The sequence below is a fragment of the Microtus oregoni genome, unplaced genomic scaffold, assembly GCF_018167655.1.
Source record: "Microtus oregoni isolate MIOR12 unplaced genomic scaffold, Mior012 000010F_ref0000083, whole genome shotgun sequence".
NCBI lineage: Eukaryota > Metazoa > Chordata > Mammalia > Rodentia > Cricetidae > Microtus > Microtus oregoni.
The window spans coordinates 4,029,921-4,042,537 of NW_024543069.1; the positions used below are offsets into that span (position 1 = coordinate 4,029,921).

Consider the following 12,617-nt stretch of genomic DNA (forward strand, 5'->3'; position numbering starts at 1 on the left):
GTTGGTACTGAGTGTAGCCTTAATGGCTATAAGTGCTCATATAAAAAAAAAAAGATTAGGAATTTCAAATAAACAACCTAATGATACAGCTTGAGGCACCTTAAAAGCAACAAGAAATCAATCCCAGACCCAACGAATGGCAAAAAATAACAGATTAGGGAAGAAATTAATGAAGTGGGGACCAAAAGAATAACACACAAAGTCAATCAGACAAGAGTCGGTGCTTGGCAGAAGTTACCGAGATTGGCAGGCCACCGACCAGTCTGTCAAGAAAGAGGAAGAAAGCAGGAGGTGTCTCCCTTGGAGATGAAAATGGTGTCCTTAGAACAGACTCCAGCGAAAGCAGACCCTCAGGAGGGGATTTTTTGAAAGCTTAAACTCCCCAAAGCTCAAAAACCTAGAAGAAATTGCTGAGTTTTTAGATGCATATGATCTATCAAAATAAAGTCAGAAGATGAAAATAGTTATAAATAGACCCATACAATCAATGAGAGAACAAGTTGTCCCTCACAGAAACCCAGCACCAGATGGGTTCACCTGGCTTCTACGACCCTGTCTTCTTTCAAATCTTAACGTTTTTCTTTATAACTTCACCACAAACAAGAGTTTGAAGACAAAAGAGAATGCAGCAAAATTAACCAAACCAGAGACTTCAGAATGAATGGCTCTATGGTAAGAATCGCAGTTGGAGCTGAAGCTTCCCTCTGACTGGATCTTAACTTTTCATTGGGGAATATGTTTTATGCATGTATTGCTTGTATTGGGTTTCTTTGCAATATTTACATTTTCTGACAGGGCCAAAGAGGTTGCAGAAAGCTTGCTTGGCACTGAGAAACTGCCTTTGGTAGCATTTCTGTTAAACTGGCACGACTTCCTTGTTCCCAACAGAGAGAAGACTTTAGGACATGACACTCAGGGGTCAGAATAGACTTGAAGACGCAGTATTCTTCAGGTGTCACTAGCTGCTCAGCAGACAATGTCTCTGAAAGGAGGCCGTACAGGAAAGACCCATGCCAGTGTAGCAGAGTAGCATCGAGCCCTTCCATGACCCTCCCAGCCCAGTGGAGACACGCTCCTGTGCCCTCTGCTTTTCCTACACTTTCCTTTACCCACCTTTAGCTCCTGCCCTGTGTGGTCATTCCTATTTGCCACCGTAGCCCCATCTGCCCCCTGCTCATGGGCCTTTCTTCTGTTTCTTCTGTTAGTACCAAGCTGCCCTTCCACCGTCCTCTCCCAAATATGAGGGACTCTTAGATCCAACACTGACACCTTACTTCAGAACATTTGATTTGTCACAGCCTTGCTCCTCCTTCGTATGTTCATATAATTTAATTACTTTAAAACTAAGAGGGCTGGCTCCTTTTCATTATGTGATTTATTTTTGTATCCTTTTTTTTTTGGATCTTAACTTCAAAGTAGTTTGAGGATAGATTTTTCTACTTATCTAAGAGAACATCATTGGTTCATTTAGGAGTAAGGGAAGTGTATGATATAGCAAGAAAACAACGACAAAGCCTGAACCATAACCAGCATTGGAGCTGTGAGGTTTAGTTGGATCTTAGGGCCAAAATTTCCCTGGTTCCTGTAGTTGTGTTGGTATTTCCGGCTAATTCTGTTTCTTTCCACTTCTATCCTTTCTTTATGCCGATTCTTCTGATGTTTGCTATGTGGTAGGCAAAGCTTTGATTCCTCAGTGGAATCAAAGTAGGTGGTGAAGTCAGGAAGCAGATATGTCAAGAGACACTCAGGTACTATCTGTCTCAGATTTCTTGGAGTTGAAGGATTGAGAAGACACCAGAAGTAATTTGATTGTGTTTGTGTGTGTGTGTGTGATGATTTTAAAAAATAAAAGAACAGTTATGCTCACATTCCTGTGCAAATAGAATTGTATAGTGAAACCAAATAGAGGCAAGACCTTACTCAAAAGAAATTACATTTCTGTGACCACACAATTATCTTTGCAAGGAGGAGACTGGCCTCAGACCTAAGAACCAGGCCACCAAAGCCAACCAAAGAGAGAGAAACTTCCCCACAAAAGAGTTAAGTTTAGATTAGGAAACTACAGTTGCTCTGTACCAGCCTGTACTAGAGACAAGGTTTTCGTTTTGTTTTTAATGTGCCAACTTTTCCTAGAGTCTCTCCTTTGTTTGCTTTTCCTTGTAGCCTTTCCTGGTGTGTGTGTGTGTGTGTGTGTGTGTGTGTGTGTGTGTGTGTGTGTGTGTGTGGCTTTAGTGGTTTGGAGGATGGCGATTGGGCGGGGAACAGGACTCAGTTCTCCAGCTGAGCCTGGGAGGAGTGGGAGGGACTCGGAGCAGAGGGTTTCTCACACCGCAGCCTTCCAGGCAGTCTTCCTCCAGTGTCTGCCAGTCGGATCCCAAGACTAAGAGCACAGCAGTGCACAGCCTGGGGAGTCAGCTGAGCTAGGACACCTGCGGCGCGGTGTCCCGGTGGTCCTGACCTCGCGTGACCGCACCATGGTGGGTTTGCGCGGCGGACTTGCTTTTCTAATGTTTGGGGGCTGGAGAAAGGGAAGAGGCATGTCACTGAGACGTGAAAGACACGGGAGAGCCCTTTGGGTCATGACAGGGAGAAACAAAGGCGAGGAGTAACTGTTTAGAGTAACGTAGGCACCGGGCGCTGGGGGTGTTCCGTGGGTCCCGCCGCGCCCATGGAGCCGATTGACAGAATGCACCGGGTGTGTTCGGCGTGGCGGTGAGAGTCCCCGGGGATCCCGTGCGGGGACAGACAGGTGCGACTGCAGCGTCACCTCTCTGTCCACCGCCGGCGCTGCCGCCCTCTGTCTTGGATCCTGTGCGGTTGTGCTGTGCTGGGTGTGCTCGGCAGCTGCGGGTGGTCGCGAACCTGGAAGCCACTGAGTAAGTGCTCGAGGCGCCCTCGCCTGCTCGGCGGGGGCTCACCGGGCACGCGGCCCTCTGCCGAGCCCTGGCCCAGTCCTTTCCCACGCCCTCCCGGGATCCTGCCCAGCCCTGGGAAGCAAGATCACGGTTCCCACGCTGGGGAGAAGCAGGGAAGGGACTCCCGGGAGTGATTGGGAGTGTCCACGGGAGCAGCTCTGGCTGGCGTTGTGGGCCCTCAGTGGGGATGTGTCAAGCGTGGGCGGCTGTCTTCCACGCCTGGCCTCCAGCTCTGAGAAACTGTGTGGCCTCCCTCACCCAGTAGCAACGGGACCTATAGCCTCCAGCTTGTGGCCTCATCTGGGCTTTCCTCCCCCAGGGTGGACAAGCAGCTCAAAACCTCAGAGAATGCAAACTGCAAACTTCCAGCCGCTGCTGGGGCCCCGCAGCAAAGTGTGCCTTGCATGCAGAGTGAGCGAGCCTGACTGCTCACTAGCCCGCCTTTCTCTTGTTATGACTGTGACAGGCTGGAAGGGAAGACAGTGTCCCGGCCCGGCATCACAACAGTCTCCAGGGCCTAGCTGAGTGGACAGCCTGTCCTGGCTTCTCAGAGCTGCCCCTAAGCGACTTTGGTGTGAAGGACTGCCTTGCACTGTGGTCACGTGGTTCTAGGGTACAAGTTTCCTGAACCTTTCTTTTGCTTTCTGGGGTTCACAGCGTTGTCCCTTCGTTTTGAATGTGATAAACAGTTTATGTCTTCTGATGTTAGCCAGAGGGTTGGTTGTTCAGCCCACTCCCTGGAGTAGTTGGTTGCATCTTGGCTTCCAACAAGTTGAAACCTTGCTGGGTTTAAAAGAATATAAATTACCTTCATTACAGTTTTCGTAGTGGTTTCTTAGGATCAGCCCCCAACAATGTTTCTTGTCTGTATTCAGACTAACTCTGGGCTTGGTGTTCACCTTCGTGTTGCATACACGTTGAGTTGAGGTACTTAAAGATAAGCAATTATGTCTCTCTGTTCCTCACAATGTATGCGCAATCTGTTGTTTTTCCTAAACGGGCGATGTTGTTTTTCTTCAGGAAAGTTCGCGTCAGGTACTCTATTGTGTAGGGCACTGGTGGTCAAGCGAGGCCAAGGATGACCACATGAAAGTGTCTAGAGATCTGGAGCTATAGGACGTTGCTTTTGTTCAGCTATTTAGGGGTTTTGGTACTCTCAGAAATTATAAGCAAGTGTTCGAGCTGTTGCATTTTTAGGGAAATAGAATGAACTCTGTTGTACAGAGAAATTTGCGACCCATTAGGAAAATGGGGACCAGAGTTAAGCTGAACATTTTCTGGTTCAGATCCTAGCGTCTGTATGAATGGTGTGCAGACACAGACTAGCAGAAGATGTCAGGAATAGCACTGCAGTAGTTAAATAGTCCAAGTGCTCGCGAGGTGTCAGAGGGAGAAGAATCCGTATACGCTCCCTGGAGGGAGATGCAAATGGGGGAGACTGCGATGGAAATTAGGATGGAGGTTCCTCAAAATATTTAAAAATAGAAATAACCACTGGATTGAGCTATGTAAACTCGGGTATATACAGGTAAGATTTTTGTGTCAGCACACAACAGAGATATTTGGTACAATAGCCAAGATATGGACCCAGCCTAGTGCCCAGCAGCCAATGAATGCATAAAGACAATGTGGACATACCCATGATGGATATATACGCATTTATTCCTCTTTACAGAGGAATCAGATTTTGACATTTGCAGGAAAATGGATGGAACTGGACACCATTCACAGAGAAACAAAACAGACAAAAGGCATTTTTCTCATATATAAAATCTAGAGTCATATATATATATGTTTTTATATATAAAACGTTATATATGGAAGAACTATGAGAAGGAGGGAAGTGAGCCAAAGTCAGGAGGGATGGGGACAAAGAAGGGCAACTGGGTATATATAAAATATGAAAACAAGGAGAAACTATCTTGGGGAAAGAGAAGCAAACAAGGTGAGAAAGGCAGGGGAGCAAACCCAAACAACGTAGAGTATAATCATGCATATACTTGAAAATGTCACAACGATATCCCCTACTTTGTATACTAAATAAAATAAAAGAAGAAAAGTTCATATGAAGTAGGCGTGAGCCCAGTATTAACTGCCTTCCTTGCAAGCGTGATTCCTATGGAAGTTACTCAATAGAGTTTGCGATGCATAGATGGTGCCTTTTGTTTCTGCTTGCACTGTTAAATCTCTTCAGTTATTACAGAAAATAAGACATAATTCTCTTGTTGAAGTCAACCTGAAATACGAAGTAATTCTGCTTCATATGGTGTCCCATGGCGTGTAAACAGCCCCAGAGAGACCCCATTATGCATGTTCAGGCATAATATATGACTATCTTCTGCCACTCGAGAACGAGGGAGGAAATGTGAAGTTATGATTTATATCCAACAGTAGGAAAGAATTCATAATATTTAGTGCTGGTGTCTCATAACTATGGCTTATTAGATAACCTTGTCTCAAGACATTCTGGAAAGTTGTCTTAGCTTGTTGACGTCATTGCAAGCTTAAGTAGCGACACTAACATTGTGCTGTTATGAGTAATGTATCAGTAGATTACCTAGAGCATTAAATTGTCAGTGATTTGTCAGAGAGATCTTCAGACTTTGAAAAACAACTATTCTACTGAACAATTAAAATCATGTAACATTGGATTGTGTCAGAAACAGTGGAAGAAACACCAGTCCTCCTACTTACTGGCACAGTGTGTATGGGAGAATAGTGATTTTGTTTAGAAGTTATTTTCAGAAGCTTGATAAGTTTCTCAAGTCTCCAGTGAATCTTTAAAAAAATAAACACCAAATTAGCTTTAAGAACGGGTCTATTTAAGTGAGAGGAACTGAAAAGCAGAGTAATATTTAGACGAACAAGCTAAAATCTGTTATTGGTGCTGGTGGGGGAATGGTAGGATGTAGCGTGTTGGAATTACTTTCGATGTCAGATTCACAAGGAAGTCGTTGACTTTCCTTGTTTGCTTTGAGAGGATATTCAACTTTTAAGGAACTATTTTTATGCTACTTGATTAAAACTATTTACCCAAGAGAACTTTCCTTAGACATCCCATCGATCACGTCTCCGCACATTTGCAGAAGGAACTGTCTCTTTCCCAAGCATCCATAATGACAGTGGTTGTCCTTTCCAGTCCATCTAGATGGCTCCTCTGGGCAGCAGTTTCCTTAGTTGTCATCATCTTACCCTGGCACAAGAGCTTCCAACAATCTCGAATGCGTTAGTGCTTCAGTGTCTTTGAAGGAGTCGACTTCTTGGAAACTGGGTACTTTCTTGTCCATCTTGTTCCTGATGACTCATTTTCTTTACACTCACTCATTCTGTGGGTGTGTGTCTGTGCATGTGTGTGTGTGTGTGTGTGTGTGCGTGTGTGTGTGTGTGTGCATGCATGGGTATGCATAGACCACAGCATACATGTGGAGGACAGAGGACAGCTTTCCGCGCATGCTTACCTTCGAATGTGCATGTCTTGGGGGTTAAACTCCGCCCCTCAGTAGTTCAGTTAAGAACCCTGACCTACTGAACCGCCTCATGAGCTTTCTTGTTCTTCTACTTCCTTCAGAATCATTCCGAAATACTTTATCTATTTCATATATCTAGGCCAGTCGGTGTCCACTTCCTCTAGTCCAGAGAGCTTACAGAAAAAAAAAAAATTGTTTCGGAGGACAGGTGAGAGGAGATTGGGGCCACGGGCACCTTCAGTGTACCATGAGAGAATAATGCTTATAACAACCGCAGAGGCTCTGCGGCATGATTTTATTTTTTGCCACAGAAGTGTGGCTGTTGGTGCCTGTGGTTACTAAAGTTCCTCGCCCAGCATGCTTCCCAGGTAGTATTAATCTTTTATTAAAGCAAGCCTTTCTTTCTGTACAATGGAAGTCGATCTAACTCGCATACCAGCTACTCCCCACGTAGTAAGGATCAGCAAGAGGTCAAGTGGGAGATGGTGGCTGAAAGGAAGCTAGATAAACTTCCACATTAACCCTCCGGCCACCTTTCCACCTTGCCACACGACATGGAAGGTATCTGTTGCCATGTCTGCGTCTCTGGCCAGTCTCAGTTCTCTGCCACAGGATTCACAAAACCGTGCAGGCCACACAGTAGGTATCTAGTGAGTTACTCCTTGCTGGTACTGAGTTAAGGCATTTTGTGTCCGATGTTATGGGTGGTGTTATTCATGAACACCATGCAAAGCACAGTGCGTGTTTTGGGAGCACACCTGTGGATTGTTATGAGCATGGCCATGCTGATGTCCTTCTGCGTGTTTATATAGGCTTTTCATCGTGATGTGGCATCTCTGTCACCAACTGCACTTTCATCCGTTACACTTGGTACTCATCTCCATTGTCAGCACCCACTGACCTTCTGAGCATCCCTCACCCCCCTCCAGTCCAGACCAACAGCAGCTTGGTGAACCGCCTTCCAGGCTTCCTGTGTGGTCAGGCCTTCCCTCAACATCTATCAATGTGCTTGCTCTATTTTCAGCTTTGACCGTAACCTGCTCGACTCTCTAAAGAACCATTAAGAACATAGTCTCCTATGGTTCTCGTCACTTTGAGCCTCAACTAAAAAACTAGGAGACCCATGGTCTTTTTTGAGAAAATTCTCCTGTCCTTCCAAATAAAAACTTTACTAACTTATTAACTACTCAATATCTTTCTCTCCATTTTGTTTCTCCTTTTCTAACAGTTTTCTATTTTTAACCAACCCATTTTAGACTCAAATTTCAACTCTGCTCAACTCCCAAATCTTTTCCCAAAGACCCAGCAGACTCTGTCAGCTTCCTTGGAACATCTGTCTTAAAGCCTTCCTTGGGATGAATTCAACTGGAAGACTAACTCCATTGCCTCTCTGGCGTGACCACCTACTGACCTGCTCTGCCTTCAGAACAATGGACACTTAATAGGCATCATTTTTTTTTTAATGTTGACAGGGTTGTGAAGCTATCTTTTCTTCTTGATTTATTCTGTATCAATAATTCTGTATCTGCAGCAAATGTTCTAGACTTTTATCAGTTTTCTTTGTCTATTCAGCCTACCCTGAGTCTTTATACTTATCAAGTGATTATATTGGCTAATTTCAGTTACAAGGACTGAGACATTTTTTGTAAGGCTACTTTGAGTTGGTCTTTCTTTAGGAGACCAGTTTTGAACATAAAAGCCCCTCCCTATCTTGTATCAAATGACACACTATTTTGTTTTGAATGTTTTGTTTAAATTTGAGGGTTTTTTTTTTTTTACGTGTAACAGCTCTTGTAATTTCTAAGATGATCAGTGGTTTTTATTCATTCATAGTGGTAGAAGACGAGAGACTTTGCTACTGAGAATTTTCTCTTTTGAATAAGCTACATTTTTCTTAAAATGTAGATCTCATAGCTGAGCATACATATGTGAAAGACTGTCACGATGCTCTCAGATGTACTGGTTCATTTCCACTGGGTGGTGCATTGTAAGTCTCTCTCTCTCTTTCTCTCTCTCGCCCTTTCTCTCTCCTTTCCTTTCTTCACTCCTCTTTTCTTTCCTTTGTTCTTTCTCTGCTTTATTTTATATTCTTCCTACAGTGTTGAATGCCACACATCTTTTGCACATTCTTCTACAAATACATTACTTTCCCCTAATTTTGCTTTTGGCTGCCTGATTTGGCTTTACTATGTATTCCCAGTTGTCCTTGAGCTTTCAATTTCCTGCTTCTGAATACTCAGAGCTTGTGTTAGAGCTGGGTGTTAGCACACCTGCCTGGAATTTAGGAGTTACAAAATATACTTACTACAGTTACATTTAATCTTTATTTTCGTGTTATTGTTACAGAAGGTCAGAATCTCTTTGGATTCCAATTTGATAATACAGATCAAACATTTCTCACCATAGAGGCATTAACAGATTTTATCAGTATGGTCATCATTGAGTTGATCTTCTTACAAGGCTGTCCTGCAGGTTATGAAGGCTCACAGCTTTCTTTTCTTGGAGTTTACATTCTTTGTTTGATCCAAGAGTTTACTGGGGCAGACAGACCTGGTCAGACCCCTGACAGAATCTTCTTCCACTTTCTGCAGAAATGACATTAAATAACTATCAAAACCCAAAAGCAGTCATGCTGGGCTCATTGACAATGACCTGTTAACAGCACATCACATGTTCAATACTTAAGTAGCACGTTTTAAAGAATCTTCTTGGATCTGTGCCTGGTATTACTGTCAAGTTTGTTTTTTGGTGTGGGTCAGTGGGATGCACTTTATTTTGCAAACTGAGCCCATGGCTGCATTTCTTGTTCTCTAACACAGTGCTTCTCATTTGTTTCCTTCAGTTTCTTTCCCCTTCTCTTCTCCCCCGCTTCCTTTCAGTTTCTATATTGATACATGATCTTCCCACATAGCCCAAGGTGACCTAGAGCTCATGATACCCTTGCCTCAGCCTCCTGAGCGCTGTGGTCACAGCTGCACTACAGAAGCTCAGCATCATTGTATTTTGAAAAAAATCTGTGTGGGCAATTCCATCATCTTACTCACAAATCCTTTGGGTACTCTTCAGTGTGATTTCTCCTTTTGACCAGTCTTGAACTCATCTAGAAGGTTTTATAGCATTGCATATCCTGGACTATGTAGTTTTTATTCTACTTTTTGTCTCAATATTACTGATGGGGGCGAGGGGACAGCAGTGGCACTGAGTCTAGAGTCACACAGACTGTCTGAGGATAGAGTACCACACACCCTTCTCTGTCTTCTTAAAGGCAGAACGCTTTTCCCACATCCAATAAAAATGCCGTCATTGCTGCTTTATCTATTCCCATCAGTAACAGAAATCAAAAGACATTTTTGTGATGGTAGGTTTTAAAGACTCCGGTTTCATTTCATGCTTTGTAATTTATGGGGCCCTTCTTGGAGGACCAGCCGCTCTTTTGTTCTTCTCTCAATAAAGTTTATTACAGATTATGCTTGTCACCGAGGAGACACAACCAAGTTGATGACACAGCCTTTGATTAAATGGAATTTAAAGTCTGCACATGGCAGCTAGCAAAAGCAAGAAATAGTCTCCAAATTATACATGTCAGCCCTTAACGAGCAGCTTGATATGCGTGTGGCAGTTTTAATAGGTTCTAAAGAACTGAGAAGGCAGGCGGTCCTGCGGTGGAAAACCTGAGGAACTATTTCCAGAAGCAGCCCAAGATGAGGCTAGTGTATTGGGTTCCACAGGACACACATGGTTTATGTATCAGAGTAGTGGAAACAGTGTGCCAGCAAGGGACAAAGCAAGAGACACATTTTATCCAAGTAACTGCAGAATGATGAACTGGAAGGAGCCTTAACACAGTCCCAGAACTCTTCTGTTTCAGGTTTTCATTGACTTGATCCTCTTACAAGGTTGTCTTTCAGGTTATGAAGGGGCAGGCAGGTACTGGGGAGGGGGCAGAGCATGGGCATGTTGCAAGTCACAGTTCTGGTTTTGGTTTTGGTTTTGAAACCAGGTCTTACTCTGACTGGCCTAGCCCCAGGTCGTGCCTCAGTCTTTAGATTAGCTACAGTTGTGTGCCACTTCCAGGTGTGGTCTCTTCCATGGCAATGACTGCCCTGGTGTTTAATTTACTCCTTGTTTATATGTTGGGAGACCCACATTGACTTATTCTTTAAACTGTAGATCAGCTCTCCTGTTCTTCCAATTCTGAACTGAGTGTCTTGATACCCATTTGTACAACACCCTGCACATTCCCTCTATATTCTCATACTGTATTATAACTGTATTTGGAGTCCTCTTTCCCCCGTTCGTATGTTTTTTGGGTTGGGGGATGTTAGTCTAAATACCCATTCTGTTCATGACCACCCAGAAGAAAATCTGACCTCTCATAAATACCTAGAAAGTGTGTGTCATGGTGTGGCCTTGTACTTTTGTGCAAGGCATTCAAGATAAGAAGGGATAAGATCAGAAGGCAGGATGTTAGGTAGAGTCTTTGCTTCATTAGGTAGTGGGGAGCAGTGTTGATGCTTTTTCAAGTTGGGGGATGGCTGTAAGGTATACACACCAGTTTTAAGTAGATATTCATAAATCAATTCTAGTCATCTAGAGTTCAAAATGTATTTGAGCACTTAACCAGGAAATTGTCTGATATTATTACACTGTGTTCTAGCACACTTACAGTATTGTAAGAGATGGTCATAGACGGGAGGCTTCTGTTCATGAAGGATTCCAAAGATCTTCAAGTCAACATACCATCACACTGGGACTAAGTTATGACTTATGGTGGGGATACAATCATTCAAGCATTGCATGATTTTTATGTGTCTTCATAATACTAAAAAAATTCTTAGATTCTGGGTGTTTTTGTTAAGGATGGTTATTTACCACACACACATTCACACACTCATGCACACTCTCACACACACTCATACACATTCATACACACATAAACGCATACTCACACTCACACACACACCAACACACACATATTCACACACTCATGTACATTCCCACATACTCACACTCACACACTCATACACACACACTCATACACACACTCATACACACACACTCATACACACACTCATACACACACACTCACACTCACACACATACACACACACTCATACACACACACTCATACACACACACTCATACACACACACTCACACACATACACACACACTCATACACACACACTCATACACACAGGCTCGCACTCACACACATACACACACATTGTCAGCTGCAGAGTCTCAGTTGTCAATCATCACCCTGCAAATTCAGATATGCTTTCTTATAAGCAATTGAACAAACGTGATTCATATATGTTACAACAATCTTTGTATCTATGGTTTTGATTCTTATGCTCTCATTTATCTGCAGCTAACAGTGGTCTGAAAATATTAGATACACCATTCCAGAGATAAATAATTCCTAAATTTTCTATAACTTTTATGACAAGGCATTATTACAGATATTAATATATTGTTTCCTATCTCTTGTGTTTAATTTAGAAATTCAAGGGTATCATAGATATGTATGTACACATAGCATGAATAAATTTGGTTTGATACTATTTGTGCTTTCTAGGATCTGAGGCATCTCTCAGGAAAATCAAATCAATCAAAAGGGGATTGTAACACTGAGTTAGCAAAGCACTGGAGAAGTGTTTTCAATATTGCATTCGCAGAGGTGATGTGTTAAACTGTGCAGTTGCTATTATAAACTTTGTGACAGTGTCAGCATGAACGAATTATTTAGAAGGTTGCATATGTGACATGAAAGGAGGTTTGGATAGGCTCAATAAAAAGATTAACACCGGAGATGCTGAGATTTAATCTTCCTCCATGATGTTCTTTTTGTACTGTTTTGTTTGAGACAGTACACCACTAAGTTGCCCAGGCTAGCCTCCAATTTACTCTGTTCTGGCTTGAACTCACCATTCCTCATGTCTTGGCTTCCTAAGAGCCAGGACATTCCCCTTTAGCTGACTTAAAACCAGGTATATTTACACTGGAGTGGCTGTACATGTTTGTAATTGTGATTAGCATAGGACGAGATTTTGGGTGAAAATTGAGGTAAAATTCCACATCTTCAAATGTTTCAAAGCCAGTCACTAATCATGGTTGACACTCTTCCTCTTCCAGTTGTACCCTAAGTAATAATTGAATGTGCCCCAACATCAATTTCTGAGTCTTTTTCTGTTGTACAGCTTCAGGGTAATTCTTATGTCCTTACTATGTTG

The 12,617-nt window shown here is 43.1% G+C and overlaps 1 protein-coding gene across 3 annotated transcripts in view; it reads left to right on the plus strand.

The window, feature by feature from the left end:
* The first annotated feature begins 2,320 nt into the window (after nucleotides 1-2,320).
* Gucy1a1 (guanylate cyclase 1 soluble subunit alpha 1) overlaps nucleotides 2,321-12,617 on the plus strand; it is a 53,686-nt gene continuing 43,389 nt past the window's right edge. The window contains exon 1 of one of the 3 annotated variants that reach the window (XM_041659222.1): nucleotides 2,321-2,477. The gene's annotated coding sequence lies outside the window, so the exon portion shown is untranslated. Of the gene's footprint in view, nucleotides 2,478-2,650; nucleotides 2,877-12,617 lie in introns of those variants that run through there. The other 2 variants (XM_041659223.1, XM_041659224.1) reach the window with 2 other exon arrangements.